This window comes from Podarcis filfolensis (genome assembly GCF_964270895.1).
Source record: "Podarcis filfolensis genome assembly, chromosome: 2".
NCBI lineage: Eukaryota > Metazoa > Chordata > Lepidosauria > Squamata > Lacertidae > Podarcis > Podarcis filfolensis.
In genome coordinates, this window is record NC_139605.1 from 39,699,220 (window position 1) to 39,722,785 (window position 23,566).

The 23,566-nt window shown below is 43.2% G+C and overlaps 1 long non-coding RNA gene across 1 annotated transcript in view; it reads right to left on the reverse strand.

The window, feature by feature from the left end:
- Positions 1-11,486: 11,486 nt before the first annotated feature.
- LOC310757576 overlaps positions 11,487-23,566 on the reverse strand; it is a 75,162-nt gene continuing 63,082 nt past the window's right edge. Inside the window, exon 3 of the long non-coding RNA XR_014545329.1 lies at positions 11,487-12,853. This is a non-coding gene — a long non-coding RNA (uncharacterized lncRNA). The remainder of the gene's footprint in view (positions 12,854-23,566) is intronic.

The following is a 23,566-nucleotide window of genomic DNA, read 5'->3' on the forward strand; positions in this document are numbered from 1 at the left end:
GAGCCGGCATTTATCCACAGACAGCTTCCGGGTCATGTGGCCAGCATGACTAAGCCGCTTCTGGTGAACCAGAGCAGCACATGGAAACGCCGTTTACCTTCCTGCCGGAGTGGTACCTATTTATCTACTTGCACTTTGATGTGCTTTCAAACTGCTAGGTGGGCAGGAGCTGGGACTGAACAATGGGAGCTCACCCCATCACGGGGATTCAAACCACCGACCTTCTGATCGGCAAGCCCTAGGCTCTGTGGTTAATAATAATAATAATAATAATAATAATAATAATAAATATTTATATCCCGCCCTCCCCAGCTGAAGCCGGGCTCAGAGCGGCTAACAACAATAAAAGTTACACAGCATTCTAAAATCAATTCATTTTAAAATCAATTCAAAATCAAATTAATGGCAACCACTGGGCTAGAGTTCTGTGAGGATTACCAAAGGAGGGGTTTAGACCACAGCGCCACCCGCGTCCCTTGTTTGTCCCCTAGCAACTTTAATTCAAAGACACACAGCCTCTGAATAGGGAGGCTCCATTTACTTATCATGGCTAATAGCAGTTGATAGAGCTATAGTCTCAGTCTGGGCAGTAGAGGCTGGTCCATTCAGACAAATAGGGCACTGTCCCACCAATCTCAGTTTGCCCTCAGCTGGCCCCTACCTACCTGCCTTATTATCTGCAACCAATCAGGGGGTGGTTCTGCCTGCCATTGGCTCTGGCTCCCCCTACTGTTGGCCTCCATGCCGCCTGCCCTGCCTGCCACTGCTGCATTTGTGTAGTTTTGTTAAAGATCTAAGCCAGTGGCCATTGCCACATCTTCTGGAAGTGAATTACTGGGGAGCTGAGTGAATAAATATTTTGTCCTGACTCTACTACCGAGTGAATGAAGCCCTGGCATTATGAGAGAGGAGAAAAGTCTCTGTTCACCTTCTCAGTGTCATTCATAATTTTATACTTAAAACCTTCGTAAACTGACACCCATCCAACAGATCCTTGGGGTGGTGAACAACATAAAGCACTTAAATATTCAATGAAACCGCAGCATTAACAACAACATGACTCAGCAGCTAAAAAAATAATGCACCAGACTAAGGTGGTGCACAAATTTAAACACCTGAAAGAACAAAGTGTCTTAGCACTGAAAAAATAGTAGGGAAGGCTGCCTAGTGCACCTTTTTAGTGATGGTATTCCATGACCAAGGAGCCACCACAGAAAAACGCTGTCTCCATAGCTGTGACATAGCATACTTTTGATAAGGAAGGGGAAGAAACCTCCAGCTGTTGTCTATCCCTCGCACATGACTCCATGTAATTAAGCAGTATACAAATTGTCAAAATAAGTAAATTTTAAGAGTCACCTGAGAACCTCCTGGGCATCACCAGTTCAACCCCCAGTTAGCAGTAATAAGGTTTTCTGCCTCCAAACAGAGCCCTGAAACACTTTCAAACAGCCTGTTTCTTTATGTTCTCCTATCTCCCCCTGCCCAGTGAGTTACTGCTTTTAATTTCTTTGTCAGCTGTGTGATGCTGTTCACCTGCCTAAGGTGAAATCTCACTATGATTAAGAGGCATAATCCTAAGGACACCTTAACTCAAACATAATGTGCTGCAGCAGGTTCTTAGCACAGGCACTCTAAGTGAGCTGGACAGGTACCTCTTTTCAGAATGAATTAGTCATGAGCAGGAGGAGTGTGTCAGGTTAAAACTGCTTGCTATAAATACAGGAATGATCTTTGATATCCCAGCACCTTATAACCGCACTAGTGGTGGGTTGGGAATGGCTCATCTAAGCAAATCATTTGTGTTGCCCCCATGCCTATGACAGTTAAAATCAGCCCATTTTGCTTGGGCGTTTGCCACTCAGCCTTTTTATTATGCCTAGCATTTAGACCATAGGGATTTGTTTGTTTAACTTTGCATATGCAAAAAAGCAGCAGCAAGTATTGAACTTTCTTCCCACTCCCAACATACATGGAGGTGGTAACCCCATTCAAGACATGTTCCAGACATGGATGGCTCTTCCATTTCTCCTTGTCCTTGATTGCATCTTACTTATATCGTGCTCCAACTGCCTATGACAATTGCCATCCCTGCTCTTTGTTCCAATGTCTGTTCATACTGCTATTTGCAAAACAAAGGTTCAGCTGAAGGCATGCTATGCACTCACCTGTCCAGTATGGTAGAAGGAATGCTAAATGTAGCACTATAATGTATAGTGTATGAATGTAATCTGCACTATACATTTTAAAGCAGTATCATACCACTTTAAACAGCCATGGCATCCCCCAAAGAATCCTGGGAAATGTAGTTTCTTAACAGTGCTGAGAGGCGTTAGGCAACCCCTATTCCCCTCAGAGCAACAATTCCCAGAGTGGTTAAACAAACAATCCCAGGGAACTCTGGGAATTGTTGTTGTGTGAGGGGGAATAGGGGTCTCCTAACACCTCTTTGTACCCTTAATAAACTACAGCTCTCAGGATTCTTTGGTGGAAGCCATGACACTGCTTTAAAGGTATAGTGCAGATGGGGGCCACAATGTCCCTCAAAAATAAATTCCCCGTGCAGATGTTGTGTGGATGCATGACAAGTGGCCATAAGAATTAGGCCCCTTTCAGACATTCGGGCTTTGAATAACTGGGGGAAGGAGCAGGATTGTGATGGCAGCCCCTGCTTCCAGTCCATATGCACAGTGAGTTCAACCTTGGAATAGACCTGGACATGCACATGTGTCAGGCTGACTTCATGTTTGAAGTTGCTGCTTCCGACATTACTGAAGCGGTACGGGGAAGGCACATGCAACACTGGCTCCTCAGTCTCCGATATTCTGATACTGGGGACTGCAATGTGGAGAGGCAAGATAAAACTTGGTCTTTTCTCCTCAGTGGCTTTCTCACACCATGTTCATGACATGCTTGAAGTTAACCGCTTCCTTCCTGACAGGAACTGCCAGCATTTTTAATCACAAACTCACAGAGGTAGAAGGGAGTAGAGGTATTCAAACAATTTATTTCATTACATTTATATCACACTGTTCTTCTGTCATGGAACCTAAGGTGGCATACACGTGATTCTCAGAGGGTCACCCACCCAGCCACTGACCAATACCCAGACCTGCTTTGCTTCAGCAAATGTGTGGCAGTGTGTTTCATGTACCTTCAGACCTTTTCCTGGGGGGGGGGGGGGAAATGGCCTGAAGGCACATGACAGTCTAAAGGCTAGTCCAGACCCCCAAGTGTCCCTATTTTCCAGTGACAGCCCTGGATTTCTGATTTGATCCAGAATGTCCTGCTTTTTGTAAGGATGTCCCTATTTTCATCTGATAAATGTTGGAGGATATGCATGGGAGTAGCCGGGGGGGGCAGCCTTTCAAATATTATTGAAAAGCATTGAAAGTACTCAAGTACCTGAGGTTCTGCTCCCCGCCCGCCCCGCCCCCCGTAGCAGAAGCCTACAGGGGAGGCTTGTATCTGTGCACAAAAGGTTTCTACAGAAATATAGATAGATGTCTATAGACAGATGTCTATAGCAAACTGGCCCAACTATGCACTGGAAGGAAAGGCATACATCCGGACATAGTGTCCAGATCAAAGTAAGTAATAGTACCGCTTTGTTCTGCCTTGGTCAGACCACACCTGGAGTACTGTGTCCAGTTCTAGGCACCACAGTTTAAGAAAGATATTGACAAGCTGGAATGTGTACAGAGGGTCACCAAGATGATGAAGGGTCTGGAAACCAAGTCTTATGAGGAACAGTAGAGGGAATTGGATATGTTTAGCCTAGGATAGAGGAGACTGACAGGAGATATGAAAGTCATCTTCAAATACCTAAAGGGCTGTGACATAGAAGATGGAGCAAGCTGGTTTTCTTGAGCTGCAGTCCTGAACCAATGGCTTCAAGTTACAAGAAAGGAGATTCTGACTAAACATCAGGAGGAACTTTCTGACAGAGCTGTTCAACAGTGGAACAGACTCCCTCAAAAGGTGGTGGACCCTTCTTCATTGGAGAGTTTTTAAGCAAAGGTTGGATGGCCATATGTCACAGATGCTTTACAGAGATTCCTGCATTGCAGAGGGTTGGACTAGATGATTTCTATGGTTTTATAATTCTATACATTTACACATGCACGCACGCACACACCAACATTCTACGCATGTCCACTTAGAAATAAATATGATTGAATTAAATGGTCCTTACTCCAATTTAAATGCTTATAAGTTTGCAACCACAGTCCCTTAACCTATCTGATCGATGGGAAATTATTTCTCACTTCTGAACAGAGCTTTCAGACTGAACAGAATAGAATAGAATTTATTAATTTTGGTCACAGACCAGCTCCAGCTCACATATAATATCAGGGAAATCATAAAACACGATAGGGATACATTTGAATTTGCAGTTGGGTATAACAGGGGCAATACAGATATAACAGCAGTTAAAAATATAAAAATTAAATCTTAACCACTAAAATATAACCTAAAATTGTCATCTAAGGCCTTAGTCATTATGGTAGCACAGATTGTTCCCTAAGTTTTATTGCAGTCGCACAGAATTTGGCCACCCTTAGTGTGATCTCTGGATCCTTGTCCTCTACCAGGGATTTTAGACACTGAAGTTCAGACCCATTTGGAGATTTTTGTATGAGCTTTCAGACAGATGCAGGGCATGAAGGAAACTTCATCCATTGCATTCTCCATATTTGTCACTGTTTTAATACAGGGGTGGGGAAACCCTGGCCTCCAGATGTTGTTGAACTTCAGCTCCTATCAGCAGCCAGTCCATCCAATGATCAGGGAGGATGGGTGTTGTAGTCCAACAATGTCTGGAGGTCCACAGGTTTCATACTGTATCCCTGTTTTAAGATGGCACAAGTCCACGTCTCCCAACATGGTGTCTGTAGCTGCAGTTTGTGGGACTGTCAAAAGGCTAGGAGGGTGCAATTCTCAACTAGTGAATTACAGCAGATTTTTTAAACAGGTTCTTAAGATATTTTCAGGGGATTTTAAAAAAGCCACTAATTCATAATATATGAATATTGAGATTTTTGTAGTTAGCATGTTTTATTTAGGCATAAACTAATAGTTCTGCCAAGATGGTGAGGTAAGGCATCATTGAAGACAGGGGATGGGAGATGTTATGTGTGAACAACAGATCTAATTGAGCTGAGCCCTCAAAACCTTTCAGCTCAATCTGCAGTTGCTGAGGGTTTTCTTAATACCAAGAGGAAAGTGGAACATGGTTTTCTGTGTTGCTGCATTGCTGTTGGGACTAGAAATCAAAGAGAGAACTGGATATATCCAGTCAAAAATGGCAAGAAAGAGCAGACTGCGAGGAAAGCCAACTTATTCCTAAAGTGGTGGGGCTATTATTTGCTGAGCCCAAACTTATCAATTCTGTAATGTCTTCTGCTCGCTGCCAAAATACAGGTTTTTTTGTTAATTTATCCCCACTCCTCTCACAGGGATCACAGCCACACACTTCTCTCCACTGTTGCGAGATCACAAAACCCACCCACACCACTTGTGGGTTTCCAAATGCAAGCTCTGCATTCCAGAAGCATGTCAGGGGAAGGATGGAAGCTGCTTGGGAGGTTTTGAGCAGAAAAAACCAGCTGCAGGGAAAGTCAAACATCCCTCCCCTCCAAATAACAGATCCCTGAGGCGCCTTTTCATTAACAACAGACAAACATCAGTGGTTCATTAAAAAATATTTGTATGTAACATGTAGTTTGCCCCTTTGTTTGCTAGGAAACTCTCTGTGCCTTGTTTCCATTTTTCTTTATGAAACAAAAAGAAAATATTCTTTTTTTTTTAAAGTGACCTTTCCCTTAAAAATTTCACCCACATGCTGCTGTTATCATTGCTGAATGTGCACATATGTCTAAGGGAAAGCTGGGTCATAGTTAAAAGCATGTGATTACAACCCTTCCTGTCATTCAAGTATATCTAGACTCACATACCAGAGGCTCTTAGGTAATGGGTAATTTGTTAAGAGTCCAATTGGTATGGGCTCCTCCCACATACATCAGGGAAGAAATGCAGAGGCCAGATTTTCCATTCCCTCCCCCATAAAAAAAATATAGCTCATGCCAATGTGAAAGGCTCCCTCCAATATTGGCCCATCACACACTGTCTCAGATGCCGATTCATTCCTTGGCTGAATATTGCAATTATCACCTTATAAACAAACATATATATGAGACAATGCTGGAATGACCTTTTCTGTTGCAAGGCACCATTTTATTGCAGTCTTGTATTCCCATCCTTGCAATCAGAGCAAAATCATCTGCTTTGGGCCATTTGAAAATGGTATGGTCATCCTTCCTGTCCACCACCTTCTTCTTCCGCTGCTACTATAATTAATATGTTTAAAGGAACCAAAAGATAATGGTATGGCCATGCTCTCTCTGATTTTTAAAAACACTATGCATGTATGTGCCATTCTGTTTGGTAATTGGGGTATCCCCATGATGGAACAGCTTGTTTCCTTCATGGGGATGAATATCTTCATTATGCCCTGCTTGTGAGGTTTTGAGGAACTTCTAAGGCCTTCTTGCTTATCACTGCTGAAAACAAAGTGTTGGGACAGATAGATGGATCTTTGGGCAGGTCCCATAAGGACATTTTTAAGGTCCATGGACACCAGAGGACACATGGGAAGTTATCCTGATAACACACACACACACACACACCCTTGAAGAACTAGACTTCATGTATTTGGTGATGGCCAGCGCTGATCACCAGTATTCACCTCTCCAGCCAATATGTCTTCTTCACATTGACTTTCAAGCAAATACACGACAGAATGAGTGAGAGTATGTGTAGGAGGCATGTCTCCATTTACTAGTTGTGAGAGAAGATTTATAAGCTACATATTGTTCTGTTTGAAAAGCAGTAATTGTTAATTATGAATAATAATTTATATTTAGTTTTGTTTTGTGTCATTAGTGCCTTTCCATTCCCCAAACACTCAGAGAGCACCATGCCTTAGAATTCAAAGCATGTGACACCCGGAGGAACTAGGAGGGGACAAGTTTCCTATTCCCCAAACCTACTGGCCCATTTGACAGCATTAACAGGGCAACAGCATCACCCCTCAAGAGGTGCTGCACCTGCAGGTGGTATGAACCCTGCCAGAAAGGTCTAAAAATGGAAACACATGTGGCGGCGTCTTTCATACTTTCCTACCCATAAAACAGAACTGCACTAACGTGAAAGTTTTGAAGTTTTGTTGGCATGTGCACACATGCCCTAGAATTGGCATCCTTGGTGTTTTTACCCATTCCTCAAAACTCTCAAAGTAAAATATCTGTGTGGCCATAGATCCATGCTGACTTCAGTGCACATGCAGTGTGAGTGAATCCTAAAGGATTCAGTGCACAAAGTCTGCTGTTTTACACATTGCAGGTAGTAAGGCTCATTTTCTTCTGTTAAATTGGATAGCCTTGGCTTGAGTCAGGGTATGGGGGTTCACCCTTAGCCTTGTCTCTGCCAAGGTCGCATAAATCTCCTGGCCTGTCCATCTTTTGTTTCCATGAAGGCTCCTTACTTGGTTGGCAACCCTAGAAGATCAGGGTTCTCAATTGCTCAGGGAGTCTCCAGAGAACTTTCCTGACTGCAGAACCGCATTTTTGCTATGCAAGGGGAGGGAATCGCATGGCCTTAGGAGTGGGGGCTAAAGCTCACAACCACAGCCAGCTCCTCTGTGAGATTATACATACATTAACATGGTTACTTAAAAAAATATATATTGTTATACTGATGCATAGCAGCAGAGATGAACCTTTGACAATGTGTAACAGTGCAGGGAGAGGGGCATTCAGACAGTGATTCTTGTGGGAATAAAGCATTCCTGTTTCATTTTATTTATTTATATTAATTTTATTACAGATATTTGTATCCCATTCCTCAGTCTACATACTTACAGAGCGGCTTCAAGTTTTAAAAAGATATAAGCATAAATAACATCTTTAATAATTTAAAAACAGCAGGATCAGCAAAATTTAAATAAAAGATAGGAAATTCCCAACATAAAAAGAGATCTAAGAGTTTACACTGAAAGTCATGGGCAAATGAAAAGAGCCTAGATGGGGAAAGTGCTCTACAACCAGGGTGCCACAACAGAAGAGGCTCTTCCCCTGGAATCCACCTTCCACACTTCAGAAGATTCAGGGAGTTAGTGAAGGGCCTCTGTGAATTATCCTATAACTTGGACATTTTCATGTAGAAGAATGCAGTCCTTTGGGTACATGGATCCCAAGCGCTTTAATTTGTTTATTCAATACACACCTACACCCACCCACACACCCCGCTGTATCATAAAGATATATTGTAGCGGTTTACAACAAAATAAGACATCAAACCGAGCAATAAAATCATAAAAAGTTAAAAGCAAAAATAAATTAAGACCAGACATTAATAGACCATTGTCGGGGGTTTAATTGCCTGCATAGGCCTGGTGGAACAGAAATGTTTTCAGCAGGCAGATAAAAGTTGACACAGAGGGCACCCGCTGAATCTCTATTGACAAAAGACACTCCTGCAGATGATCTCAGTGACTGAGCTGGAATATAACGGTTTGGGCAATCTCTGCCGTATCCTGGACCCAATTTGTTAAGGGCTTTGTAAATCAATGCAAGAACCTTGATGGGCAGCCCATGTGATGTCATCAGGAAGAGACAGCTTTGTTTGGAGTTAGTTGTAATAACACTGAACACATCAGACCATCCCAGGTTTCTTGATAATGGAGTGAGAACCAACACATTGAATGATGGCAGGAAAGGGATCAGCAGTCAGTGCAGTTGTTTGCAGTGGCAAGGAATATTAACCAACCAATCTCCATTAGTAATCTTGCTGTTGCTTTGTGCATCAGCTGAAGTTTCTTAGTAGTCTTCAAGAAATATCCCCTCATACAAATTGCTATACACATCCAAACAAGATGTTACCAGAGCATGGATAGCCATAGCCAGGCTATTTCTGCCTAGTTGCAGCAGCTGCACCACCCATGGTTGGTAGAAGGTGCTTTAAGCTGCAGAAGCTGCTTGAGCCTCCAAAGAGAAAGCCAGATCTAACAACACACCCAAGCTGTGGAGCTGATCCTTAGGGGGAATGCAGCCCTATCCAGAAAAGATTGAGTTCCTTCATCTTATCTCAACTGAGCTTCAGTTTACTGGCCCTCTTGGGGACTCCACATATTTAGCACATCTGCTAATTCACCTAAATCTGATGAAAAGGAGACCATGAGATTAGATATCATCCTCATATTGTCAACGCCTCATTCCAAATCTCCAGATGATATCATTTAGTAGTTTCACATAGGTGTTAAATAGCACAGAGGACAAAATAGAACTCATAGGACGTCTTCCATTAGGCAGAGTGATAAGCTCCTGGCATCGCTTTCCAGAAATGGCCTTCAAGATAGAAGCGGACTCACAGGAATGCAACACTCCAATTCCCATCCCAGATACCCTATCCAGAAGGATGATCTGGTTACTGGTATTCCAAGTCACTAAATGGCCAACAAGAATGAGCAGTGTTGCTCTCCCCCCATGTCCTTCTCTTGGCATAAGCCATTCATCAGGCTGACCAAGGCTGTTGGAGTTCCAGACCTGAAGCCAGAATTGAAATGGAACCAGACAAATAATGTGCAAATGCATGCCTCAGTTTCTCAGTTGTTAAATAAACACATAAAATGACAGAGAGCTACAATCCAATGACATCAGTGACTATTGAAGTAATCTCTATGACAGCAGGTGTGGACCTGGAGACAGATAACTACGGTACTCGAGAAAAGGGACATAGGGATTTGTGTTCCATCTCCAGAATGGATGCATTATGTGGATTTGGGTAAGTGATTATCTCTCAGCCTCAGCTGGACATCCTTAAAATGGGAATGGGAGTGATCTACCTCTCAGGGATATTTGAGGGAAAACACAAGGACTTTTGCAATGCCTTTTGCCCATTTAAAGAGCTATATATATAGTGGTGTTATTATACCAGCCTCCTGAAACCTACTTGTACAAAGCTGCAGAAGTGACTGGCAGAATGCACAACATGCCCCCAGCATCCTTAAGCACCTTAGTGAGAGATTTTGTGAGACAATGCAAGCCTGCAGTATTAGCACTTGAAGCACATTAATTTTAATAATAGTTATCAGAAAATAGCACTTTTATGGCACAATATTATGCCAGGGGATTTACAACAGACTGAATCATGCCATTCGTAATTAAAGTTATTTTCATTTCTAATTTCATCTTAATTTCATTCCAATAAAAGATATGACAAATACTACATTAAAATATAAAAACCATTACTTCAGACAATTTCCTTGAGTTAGGCTGTTACGGAACACAAAATCTCCACGCGAATCATTGGCAGCACCAGAAGGGAAAGCATGACCGGTGACAGGCAAGGCTCTCCTTCAGTCCCAGGAATGATGCCATCTTGCTGCTGTCGGCTCCAGCAGCAGTGAACAGGCCACGTAATCAGGGCAGCTTCCCACGTTCCGACTTCCCAACACGGGAGCACTGCTGTGTCTGACAATGTAATGCGGGACTTGGGAGATTGCCAACTCAGAGAGAGGAGGTACTGCTGCTGACAGGAATGATGTGAGGATTCAGTGCCGTAACCCGGGACATGTCCCTTGTCTGTAACTTTCCCTTGAAACAGGGAAAGGAAGTGTTAGCAAGCATGTTTTGAGAATTCTTCCCCGAGTCCCTGTTGGAGTCCCCATCTCAAGCCCTTTCTTCTGGGCCAATAATAAGTGGTTGGGAAGTACCTAAGAAGAACAAACCTATACATGTCCATGAGGGAAGAAAGCAGTTGTTCAGGGGAAGAACGCATGGCATGTGTTACATGCAGAAGGCCCTTGGTTCCATCCCCAGCATATCTAATTAAAAAGGATTTATTCAGGCTTCCCCTGAAGTGTGACCACAGCTGCATAGGCGTGCACCACTGATCCACGTCCTTTCATTTTATTTTGAATTTTTATATTGTGCTTTACTGTACTCTTGCGTTATATGCCACTTTGATATTTTTTTCATGTTAAGCAGTATATATACTTGTATAATAAAAAAAAGAATAAAAATGATCCCTTGCAGAAAGGCTTCCTATAGGCATCTGATATGCTGCTGAGGAAAACAAGGAGCTAGACAAGAGAAGCCGTTGGTTTGATCCAACGAGAGTCTTAAGATCTTAGGTCATGTTTTTATACTTCCTACCTTAATCAATCAATGGCTCTGGGAAGGCAACAAGCACAAATTAAAGAGCTAGAATTTGACTTAGGGCTTATCCACACTTGTGCCATGCTTTTCAGGCACAGGTCTGTATCTAAGCAGACGGACACGGCTAAACGACAACAAACTTGAGCTGGACTGGGGCATTTCTAGTTGGCAACTCATTTTTTGGGGGGGGGGATATACAGTATTTTAAAACAACATTTGGAACAGCTTTGGCTCCCCTGCCCCAGGTCACCAGATGAGCCCCAGGTCACCAGGTGACCTCGGCCTAGGCACTCTCTTCTCTCAACCCATCTGGTCTCATGGGGTTGATGTGATGGTAAAATGAAGGCCATGCTCCATGGAAGAAGGGCAGAGTATTAACATAATAAATGCATAAATAATGTTGTAATCCTAGCCCCACTTTCTTAAGAGTAAGCCCCATTTAATTCAATGGGATTTACTTCTGAGTGTACAGGATTGCAGCACATGGAGATGTTGGTGGAGAAAGATCAGGAGAAGAGGAGGTGGGGTCACTGTGTGCATGCTCTCTACCTGGTCTGAGCCTCACTCCTCACAAATTATTTTAAATACCTGAAGAATTGATTTCCTGTGCTTTCCTTACATATTGTGTGAGCAAATGTATTCTCGCCTGCTTGTTGTTCTGATCAACAATGCTGAGAACCAACAGAACAATCCTATGCAGGATTCTGAACACACTTACTAGGAAGTAAACCAGTTTTATTCAATGAGATTTATTTCTCGGGGGGGGGGGGATATTTCTCAGAAATAGATCTTAAGGCTGCATTGGGGATTCGCTTCCATGGCTCTCTGAATCTTGTCCCTTCTATTTTTGACCAATAAAATGTGCTGTCAGCTACATGATTTGTTTTAGGAAATCTTGAAAAAAATATATCTTGATTTACTGAGGCCCACCCAGGATGCCATTTGAGAGTGCCCTGCTCTTCATTTTATCCTGCAGTGGAGATAATGCTTGGCTCACAGAAGGTATGCAAAGGATTAGCAGTCAGGGAATATTTGCAAAGTGTTTAGAAGGCAAAGCAAACACCATATGTACTAATACGGTTATTATTATTTATGTAGGGCCATGAGGGTGATCAGTTAGTATGAAACAAATAGAAAGAAAAATGCTGCAAATCTTTTCACAATCCAAATGATTATTATTAACAGTGGAAAGCAGGAAATATATAATTGAGGGGGGGAGAATAAGAATAAAAAGGCTGTTAACAGCAGTTCTATACCCCAGCCCGAAATACTTATTTCCCTCTCTGCGTCAGTAATGACACTTCCACTTGCCTGATGTTGAGGGTAGCTGAAATCTGAAGACCACAGACTTGATTTTATTGTGTTTGAATAACAATGGCTGCTTAGCATAAATAAATTGCATTTCACTTCACATTTACAAGAGAATTTAACAAAAGGGGAAATAGGCCATAATCTGTATTAAATACTTTGGTTGTTCCTTAACCCTGAACTACACCAACACACGTAACTCAACCATCATCCACACAAATAAATAGAGTCAAATTGCAGACCTTGTTCATATACCCGTCCTCTCTTAATTTTCTTGAGGTCTCATTTCCAATTGACTTTCACTGGTGTTTTTCTACTATGGCAATCTGCAGGACAAATGTTTCTGTCAGGAGCTGGAGTCAGGACTAGGTCAGCAATAAAAAACACCGGCGTCAGCAAAGTTTACTCTTTATTCAAAGAAACCCCCAAAAAGCTCAGGCCTAGTGATTACAGCAACTCTTCCCAGTAGGTCTTGCCCTAATGAGGCAGTTCTGAGGACTGAAGATCCCACCATCCACCACTCTCTAAGGCTCCTCCCTAGCAGCCTAAGACTCCCTCGTCTTGTCTCTCGTTGCTCCACTCTCTTCATTTATCTGTGTGTTCTGGGAATCCAGGGGAGAGGGGAGCTGGTCACAGAAGGAAGGAGAGACTCGCTGGCTTCTTCAGCAGCCTCTTGCCCCCCTTCCTCTCCAGCCTCCGCTTCAGCCTCCGAGTCTGCACTGCTCTGACACAGCCTCTTGCTGCTCACTAAACCCTGTTGCCTCTTCAGCTTTCAACACCTCCTCCTCCCAGTCTGGTCCCTCTTCTCCCTCTAACCATGCATCATAGTCCCACCACCCATCCTCTGGCTCTGAGCCTTCTTCCCTTGGGGGTTCCCAGCTGGTGCCTCCCACCATTCCTCTGCACCCAGCCAGTCCATGACAGTTTCCACTTTGGCAGATACATGGCAAGTGCAGAATTGCCTTGAATCACTTTGGAGACCCCTGATTTGGAAAGACTGGAGGCATCCCACTTCAGCTCAAATGTGTCAGAAATCCTTCTGAACCATCCCGATTTGACTTGGGATTTGTCCAAATCTGATGCACAACCTCTACTTTAAAAGATGGTGCTGGAAGCTGTCCTCAGCTGCCCATTGTATCAACACTATTCTGTCTACCCGCACATCAGCACAATACTTTTGCACACAGACACACCACACACTTTAGTTTTGTTGTTGCCATAGGACTATAAGCCACAATCTTCTCTCTAAATAACATCTTTAAGCACAGTTCTCATCCCCATTTCCAGACTGTTCCATTTACAGCAGCCTTAAAGATGGCAAGTACATTCAATGCTTGTGTGAATGCAATGTTTAATAATGAATGACCACAATCAGCCCATGATTTACCAATTATTAATTACAGCACCTCCATTATTTCCTCCTCCTCTCACTAGAGACGCCACACCATGGGAGCTGGCAATTGTTTCTTAAAATAAACAATGCAGAGGTCTGTCACTGTCATACATCAGAGACACAAGTCATCCACCGACAGAGAGCGAGAGAGATAAGCCATGGTGTTTGATGTAGGGCGCTTAGCAGACAGGCATATGGTAACTCTTTCTGCATCTGGACAATTAATCACAGATGCTTCCTTTAACTTACTACAACCCAGCCTCCCTCCCCCCACTCAAAAAGGATAATGGGACTAGGCAAACATTTGAAATGTATTGCTGACTTCAAGCCCGCTGCTCTTTCCCCTCTGTGGGCTTTCCAGGATTCTTAAGGGGACTGGAACAATGCCAGAGCAAGGGCTGATGCTAGAGGCATCACTTTCTCAAACTGTATCTCTTTATTGCCTATCGGAGGAGGGCATTTCAAAGGAACAAGATATGGGGCTACAATTAATGGGAAGGGGAATATGCAGGGTACACAGGGAATGTGCCTTATACCAAGCCAGACTGTTCGCCCATCTAGCACAGCATCGGCTACTCTACTCTGACTGACAGGCGCTGGCTTTCCAGGGTCTCAGGCAGAGTTTTTAGTTCTGAATAAGACAAATCATCCCTTCTCCATTGTACTTCTTCTATCTTTCAGTGCTGATTCATACATGCAGCAATTGCTGTCTCACCCTGCATACAATGTGGATTGAATCTGCAGCAAATACTGGAAAGATAATCCAAAAGTACTTGTCTGATTGCTTAAAATACAAGTTTTCTTGCTTCGGTACCAATATCTAATTTAATAAAATTATCGGTGTCGAGGAAATTAGCATTGTGTTGATAAAAGTGTCCAAAATCACCCAGTGGGATTGACCTTTCTGACAGCAGCTTTCTTATTCTTCCCGCTCTTTATTCCACACATCCTCTTGTTTAATACAAACCAAATCTATCAATTTTCATTTGACAAATATTGGAGGGCATGCTATTGTGCAGCTTTGATCTGGCAACTCTAAGCAGGATTATTTGTCAGTGACAGCACGTTAATGTTAAGCAATTACCCATTTCTGGGATAAGTGCTACATTTCGGATGTCAGAAGTGGAGATGGCTTGGAAACAGCCCCAGGAACCAGGTAGCACCATCTCCCTTCTCATCAGACACTGGATTCAAGCAAGGCTATCAGGAGCCTGCCAGTCAGTTAATGCGGCAAAGACACACATACACAGACGCGAGCACACGCGCACACACTTTTCCAGGAAATTGCTTGGCACCATGCAGTGCTGACGTCTGCCTGTGATGTTGTAAAATGCAGTGTTTTGACATCACTACAGGATCACAGCAAAGAATTCACTGAGGCTGGAAGAGTGGAACTGAATGGAAAATGGCTTGAGTGAGGGGAATGCAAAATAGCTCTGCTTGCTCAAAAACATGGAATGGAGCATGACGGAAATCATGCGGATGGTTAAGTCTGAGGAATGACTGAAGAGAGCTAGGAAGATTTGTGCACAAGAGAAAATAGGCTGCTGCCTCAACATGCTCATGCCGTAGTTAAACTCTAGCAGCACTCTTTGTCCTTTTTGCTTATAAAGACTAATGACACACTGGAGTCTGTGACCTTTTGGGTGTGCAGAGTGCTTGTGCTTTCCAAGTGCATAGATCTAAAGCTCCTTTGGTATCGTTTCATGGCTGTGGCTCCTCACTTCCAGGGTTCCAGGGGCAGCTGCAGGGTGCTTTGACTTTGGGTGCTTATGTTACATCAGTTTATGTTCAAATGCATACATGTTGAGCATAGGGAAGGAGGCAAGTACTCAGACAGACTGTGTTGCTCTGTAAATCAGCATCAGTACACAGTCACTGAGAAACCACCTTCAAGCCCTTTTTCCTAGACAGAAGCAAAATGCAGACCTCCGTCTCCTTTGATGTCCACACTGCAACTCCCAACTGCTTTCTCTCCAGCCTCCCCCCATTCATGATTGTGAGGTGTGTCATAGGTGGCAGCGGCCACCAGCCACCAGCACCACACATGAGGAATCTGTGGCCCTCCAGATTGTGTTGGGCTCCAACTTTCATCATACCATGACCATTTGCTATGTTGGTTGGGGCTGATGGGAGTTGTATTCCAACAACATCTGGAGGACCATAGGCTAGCCATCCCTGATCTATGTTCATTCAAACAACATAATTTAGCCATCAAAAGCGATTGAGCAAAGAAGCGATCTTCTGTTAGTTGTAGAAACATAAGCTGATTTTCTGTGCTCATTAGCAAGCAATCAAGCAAAACAAAAGATGATTGTCTCTTCAGTTGACATAGCACAATAGCATTTCCATTGATATCTGTACTGTGTTATCAAAAATCCAGAAGCCATCTGCTCCCATGTACACATCCTAATGTAGAGATGACCTTGAGCTCATCTTGGTCCCCAAGTATTGTAAAATCAAAAACTTAGATTTCAATAAGCTATTACATTTACTCCTATGGAACAACTATAGCAGGGGTCAGCAACCTTTTTCAGCTGTGGTCCGGTCCACCGTCCATCAGACCATGTGGGGCGCCGGACAATATTTTGGAAAAACAATAATGAACGAATTCCTATGACCCACAAATAACCCAGCGATACATTTTAAATAAAAGCACACATTCTACTCATGTAAAAACACCAGGCAGCCCCCCACAAATGACCCAGAGATGCATTTTAAATAAGAGAACACATTCTACTCATGTAAAAACACACTGATTCCCGGACCATCTGTGGGCCAGATTGAGAAGGCGATTGGGCCGCATCCGGCCCCTGGGCCTTACGTTGCCTGTTGTTGTTTAGTCATTTAGTCATGTTTGACTCTTCGTGACCCCATGGACCAGAGCACGCCAGGCACTCCTGTCTTCCACTGCCTCCCGCATTTTGGTCAAACTCATGTTCGTAGCTTTGAGAAGACTGTCCAACCATGAAGACTGTCCAACCAACTGATCCATGAAGGGGTTAGGTTGCCTACCCCTGAACTATAGGATAGAGGTAGTCATTTGTCCAAGGACACTCCAAGAATACAAAGTGACTGGTTGAACCTGGGCAAATTACAGTGCTACTAGACCACACTGGCTTAACTGGTATTGGAGTAAAACAATTTATGCCAGTGAGATGGATAAGCATGGACAAGACAGGGCCAGCCAAAGACATTTTGCTGCCTGAGGCAGAACAGCAAATGATACCATCCCCAGCCTAGGTGCTTAGTACCCAAAGCCAGTCAAGTTGTTCTGGCAGCTTGGCTGACTGAACAGATGGGAGTTGATGTCCCATTAGCAGATTGGATTTGGTCTACTAAACAAGAACAAAGAAAAGTACAAAGAAAAGAAATCAGCGATTTATTGGTTAAAATATGAGAAAAGCATAAATACTTCACAGCACCAGAAATTTCGCCCTTGGCTTCAGTTATTAATAGTGAGGGTTTACAGGTCGCAAGAGAATTAGAAGATTGTTCCAGCTGGTGTAAAGCAGGGAGGGGGAACCTGCGGCTCTCCAGATGTTGTTGGACTCCAACTTCAAGTCAGCATGGACCAAGGTAAGGGATGGCGGCAGTCACAATCCAATGACATCTGGAGAGATGAAGGTTTCCCAACCTCAGTTTAAAGGATGATTCACTAGATTTAAAGGTTTTCTATTGAATGGAATTATTTCATCATATCTCCAGTTAGTTGGGAAAAGGCCATTCATAAAGTTTTTGGGGATGAAGTCAAACCACTGCACTGACAGCACTAAAGTGACTTCCCCAGGGTGCAAGTCTGGGCAGTGTGTATGGAGGTCCTGGGCTGCCCAGATGAAAGGACCTCCCTCTTGGCCTCACTGATGTGGGCATAACTGATGTCCAGGCTTCTCAGTCTTGGCTGCAGAGCCATCATCCAGAGTGACTGGTAAGGTAGAGTATAAGGAGTGGCCCAATATTGCTGAACCCCATTTGCTGCTAGCTCATCAAACCTCTGTATCTAGAGCCATAGGACAGACACCAGAGATTAGAGGGTCAGATGTAGGTAGTGCTTCATTTGGGATACTCTGTATAAATAGAGACTCTTGTGTGTAGGGGAAAACCTTAATAAAACTAGGATTTTACTTTGTTAGAAGGACCTTTAATTGGCTCTGGAGGATTGATTCTAAATTATGTCCTGACACACACAAGATTAATAAGTCCATTAAAGCAGAGGCAACTTTGCAAAACTACTATACTCATCACCTCGTTGCCTTGCGCCCCATTTTGTGTGTCACCCCCATCCTGCATGCATTCAAAATACAAGGTACGTCTCTCATTACTGCCCCCTAACCTATTAATCCCCCTCTTTTTAACCAAACCAGAAAACATGTGGCTGTTACATAAATGATGAATGGTTTTAAGGATGTGGGGGACAAATCACACTCAAATGTTTCCCTTGTAGCTGTGGGTAGAGGTAGTGGGGAAGCAACCCAGGTTCATCAGAGCATGGGGAAGGGCTGTGGTATCTCAGCAGAACCAGCACATGCAGGACCTCTACAGAGATGGGAAAGCCCTTTGCATGAGACCTTGGACAATTCCATCCAGTCAGTGTAGGTATTGGGCTTAAATAATAATAATAATAATAATAATAATAATAATAATAATAATACAATACAAGGGCTAAATTTCCCAGAGAAAACTAATACCTGGCTCTGAAATTCTGTTGAGAGGTTCTCAAAAGTGGTTAATTTCTTCACTATATATGTAGGCAAAAACGTACAATAAAAGGTTAGCTTCTTAGTACAGTGGTACCTCGAAAGTCGAACGGAATCCATTCCGGAAGTTTGTTCAACTTCCAAAACATTTGGAAACCAAAGTACAGCTTCTGATTGGCTGCAGGAAGCTGCTGCAGACAATCAGAAGCCGCAGAAGTCGTGTTGGACGTTCAGGTTCCAAAGAATGTTCGCAAACCGAAACACTCACTTCTGGCTTTGCGGCGTTCGGGAGCCAAACCATTCGACTCACGAAGGACCCAAGGTACGACTGTATTCTAAACCATTTCGAAGGTTTGCTTTCTTGAGTCTTGACTTCCCTCTTCCCACTTCTGGGCACAGTTGCCCTCACACTTATGGAAGTGGATAGTTATCCACTTGGAGGGTGGACTCGCGTTGTTGATGTCACGTCTTGCCCTGACATCCACCAGTTGAGTGCAAGAGTTCCAAGCATGATGAGCCCCTTACAAGTGAGCAGTTGTTCATCATCACACATGTTCTACCTGATTGTGGGCTTTTCACAGGCATCTGGTTGGCCACTGTGAGGACAGAATGCTGAACCAGATGAGCCTTTGGCCTGATTCATCAGATTTCTCATATTCTTACAGGATTTCTCCTCAGACATCTTTCTGAAATCAGTGGGGATTAGCAGCGCTTAACTTTAACTGGACTGTGGCCTGGAACATTAACTACACAACTACAATATAGAGGAGGGGAAATCATATAAATATCATTACTACATTTATTGCATTGCAATGCTATTAAGGTTAACATTTTAGAAGCCTGGTAAAACATTTAGCAGTCCACACCTTATAAACGGTGCGCTCAGGGGAAGAGCTAAATGGAGCTCATGTCAAAGCAAATATCATTGCCCACTGAATTATGCACACCTGCTCTTTCTTCAAGAGGCAGGAGATCCTAGAATGTCTCTCCATCCAAGCACCAGTTGGATATATAGCTGGTTCGGCTTTACTGCCTGACCTCTGCTTTCGATAGCTTCCTAGGCAATTAAGCTTCCTGAGCGCAGGCTATCAGGAATCATCTTTAGGAATTCATATTGACATTAAAAATAAAGCCCCTATGTACCTATTAATCGAAATCATTAAATTTAATGGGATGTTAAATAAATACCAACTAATTATGGAAACATATTTGCCAAGGTTTAGCAGTGGAATAGATGCCATCAATTACATGGTTATTAAACCTCAAAAAATCTACACTTAATAAAGAACTGACATTTAAATAACATATTAACAGTTTTATAAAGCATTGATACAGCTAGTGTTTGAGGAGGGCTTTCCGTTTAGAACATTTGACTTTTCTTGAGTGCCTTGCCCTGGTGCAACATGGAAAAACAACTCTGTCTTAGGCAGCTCTGGCCACAAAAGCAACACAGTTTTTAAAAGGAAAAACTCACTCTTCTGCAAACAAGGATAGCTGAAAGGGTCAAAATATTAGATTGGTGTTTTCATTGCCCTCTGCTAACATCATAAGGTATCCATTATTTCAAGTGCTGACACCTACTTGAGGTTCACATCTTATCACATAAAGGTTACCTTTTATTTTAAGACATCATAGGTCCAAAAATGTCAAAAGAACAGCTCACCAATCCACTGATTTGAAATAAAAAAGTAAGGGAGGTGATACTGTTTGTCTTGTTGGTTCAGGTGATGGATTCTCCCAAGTTCTCCCAGTGAGCTTCCCTGAAAGATTTAAATCTTCTTTATATATCCCCAGATTTTTCATGCCCAAGGTCTCAAAAATTGTTAACTCGCCTCTAGTCAGGCCAATTTAAAACCACTGCTGTGTAATAATTCACTGAGATCTGCAATGTAAAGCTTGATTAAATAACTTATAGATAACTCCGCATGCAAGAGCCAGGGAGAGATAAAAGGCGCAATAGAAGTACGAAATGTTGGGACAGAAGAAAAGGCTCCAGTTGCTGCTGCATTGACAGGCAGCCAGTGCCCTGGGTTTTTAGTGCGTTGTGCGGGGAACAGAATGAGAATTTATTCCAAGGGAGAGAAAAAGCTTCTGTTCTGAATTGATTAGAGGTTTTTAATTCCTGTAAAAGCATCATGAGGAAGAAAAAAAGCAGTATCTGAGTCACTTTGGTTTGAAAAGCTGCTGGCACTCTCTATCTCCTCCTCTCTCCCTCTTTCTCCCTCCCTCCCTCTCTCACAGAGAAGCTGTCTGGATCCCAAAGAGGTATCACCTGAGCGGCATTTTCCACAATAAACTTGGTCCAGTTAGCTTGACAGCAGAACAAAAAAACAAGTCAGTACCACCAGCCACCCCATATATTTTGATGCTTTCTTTATCCTTCAGATATGCTCATCACACATATTCATAGGCCACCTTGGTAGCTCTGAGTGTTGTCGTTTTAAACAGCTACCTAAGTTCATCACATACAATTTATTCTCCTTCCCCCCCCTTGCCCCAATTAGCCCATCTCTCCTACAGCTTTCCCCCACCCCCAATAGTCTCATGTTAGTAGAGCAACCTGGTACCCACCAGATGTTTTGAACTACAAATCCCACCAGAGATTTCTTAGTGCAAAACATCTGGAGGGCATCAAATTCTGGGAAGCTATGCTAGCTGCAAAATGCTTAGCTGCAAAATGGTTAAATTTAATTTTTTTATTGTTTAGAATAACATCAAAAGAGGCAGTAATCCTCTGTTTGAGAGTCCCCTGGGCTGGCTTTGTGTGAGAAGGTGGGAATGTGAGCGAAGAAAGACCAGTGAAAAGGTATTTATATATAAATAATCCCACAGGAGAGTGAATTTAGGATTTAAAATATATCTTAAAGATATATCTACATCTCTGAGGACTCTTCTTTTTTTTTTAAATGAACCCAAATTATTTGGCAGATTACAAAATCTGACATTGAAATGGCAACATGTAGACCTGAAGACAAGACTAATTGGCCTGTGAATGATCTCAGAGCAGGAAAGACGGAAAGAAGCACCAACCTAGCTAGCCAGCTTACTACAAGCAGCTGGTCATGCTGACCTAACTGTCCCCTGGCATTTATTTGCCCACTTTCTTTGCAAGAGACCCCCCCCCAGGTGCTCCTGTAATTACATCAGGCGGTTTATGTTAGGTGAAGCCCCCTCCACTATCCCTACCTACCCTCAGCATGCCTGATATTCCTGGTACCTTGTAAATGCAAACTCATTGCTGAAAACATTACCATGCAAAGGCAGGCTTTTGGAGTCAGCACGACACCTGCAATAACAGCTGAGAGCCAAACGCTTCCTTTTGTGCCAACTGAGTGGTACCTGTATCTTTTCACTGTGTGCATGAGCAATTCCCAGCCAAAGAAGAAAAAAAATGGCTCAAGGGAAAACAGTTCAGAAATTTCCCCCCATCCCGTCGCTCTTCTGCTTCAAAATGAAGCAGAAGCCTCATCCGCTGCAGGTAAGAGTGTGTGTGTGTGTGTGTGTGTGTGTGTGTGTGTTGGATGAATGAATCTAACGAGAGAGGGGGAGACTCATGGATATAATGTGCAATTCTGTGCCTAGTACTGATCCACGCCAATATGATGTGGCCAAAGTATTACTCTGCAGCTGGACTGTCTGTAATCACTAGACTCTCAAGTCCCTTGCTGACCACAAGGGGTGTCGGCGGCTGTCCTCAATGTTTTTTTAAAGCCTGATTCCCTAAGGATGACTCATTCCACCATTGGGATAATGCAGGGATGAGGAATCTGTGATCTTTCCAGATGTTGTCAAACTCCAACTCCCATCAGCCCCAGCCACCATGGTCAATACTTTGGCATGGGACTTCCAGGTTAGCGCCTCCGGCAATGGCGGATTCCCTCAGATCGGGAGGAATCCGCTTCGTGGAAATCAGGGTCTGGACCGCCACAGCGAGGCAGAGACCCATTAAAAACCACAGGCGGGAGAAGCCTGTGGACGTGGGATTCGGCTGGCACCTTTTGCGCCTCCCCTACTCGCGGGAAACCCGGATTCGGGGATCCGGAGCGACGTGGGGTGAGTGGCGCGGTGCTTCGAATCAACTGCTTTTTTCACGGAGTGAAGCCGCATTGCTGTTGCCGGAGAGCGCTGACTTTTTCCTGTGGACAATTGGACTTTAAATAAATACCCGTGAGTAGAACGGAAAATTGGATTCCTAAATATCTTAATTTGGCACCGAAACGGGAAGGTTTCAAACAGGAAGTCCGCCTTCCTCTTTTGTAAATAGATTGAAGCAAAGACATTGCAAGCTAAAGTCTGGAAAGTCTTTTGTAAAGGATTAAATCTCCATCGGTTAAAATTACTAAACCCCCCTTGGAAGCAGGAGAAGAGGGGGGAAATTTTAGAACGTTGAATGCCTGCAGGAGAGAGAGTGAAGAAAGATAAATTACCACCGTTTTGAACCTGGGAACGGGCTGCCAGTAAGACCGACGTTTTGGGAAAGTTCATTGACTGTGAATAAAACGTATGTTGACAGATAGTTAAATAAGAGAAACATATTGATTCCAATGTTTCCTTTTGCACTTAAAAGGAGCAAAATATTTGAAAACTGAAATTAACTTTGTTGCTGGATCTGCTTTTAAAAGGTCGGATACAAATAGAAATTGTTTCCCCTAGAGGGAGCTTTTGAAACTGTTGCAGGAGTGGAGCTGGGGAAGTTGCAGGAGTGGAGCTGGGGAATAAAGACCCGTGAGAATTAGACATTGACCTTGGACAAGAATGTTGATAGAAGAAGCCTTAGTGATTGCTTTTTGCAAGACAAGTGCTCTATTGGAACAGCTTCATGAGAAGACGGATGTGATGATTACTAAAATTGACAATTTTGGACAAAAATTGACTGATTTGGGACAAAAAGTGAATACTTATACAGAAACTACTCAGGAACCGATTCAGGAACCTGTTTTGACATGGCA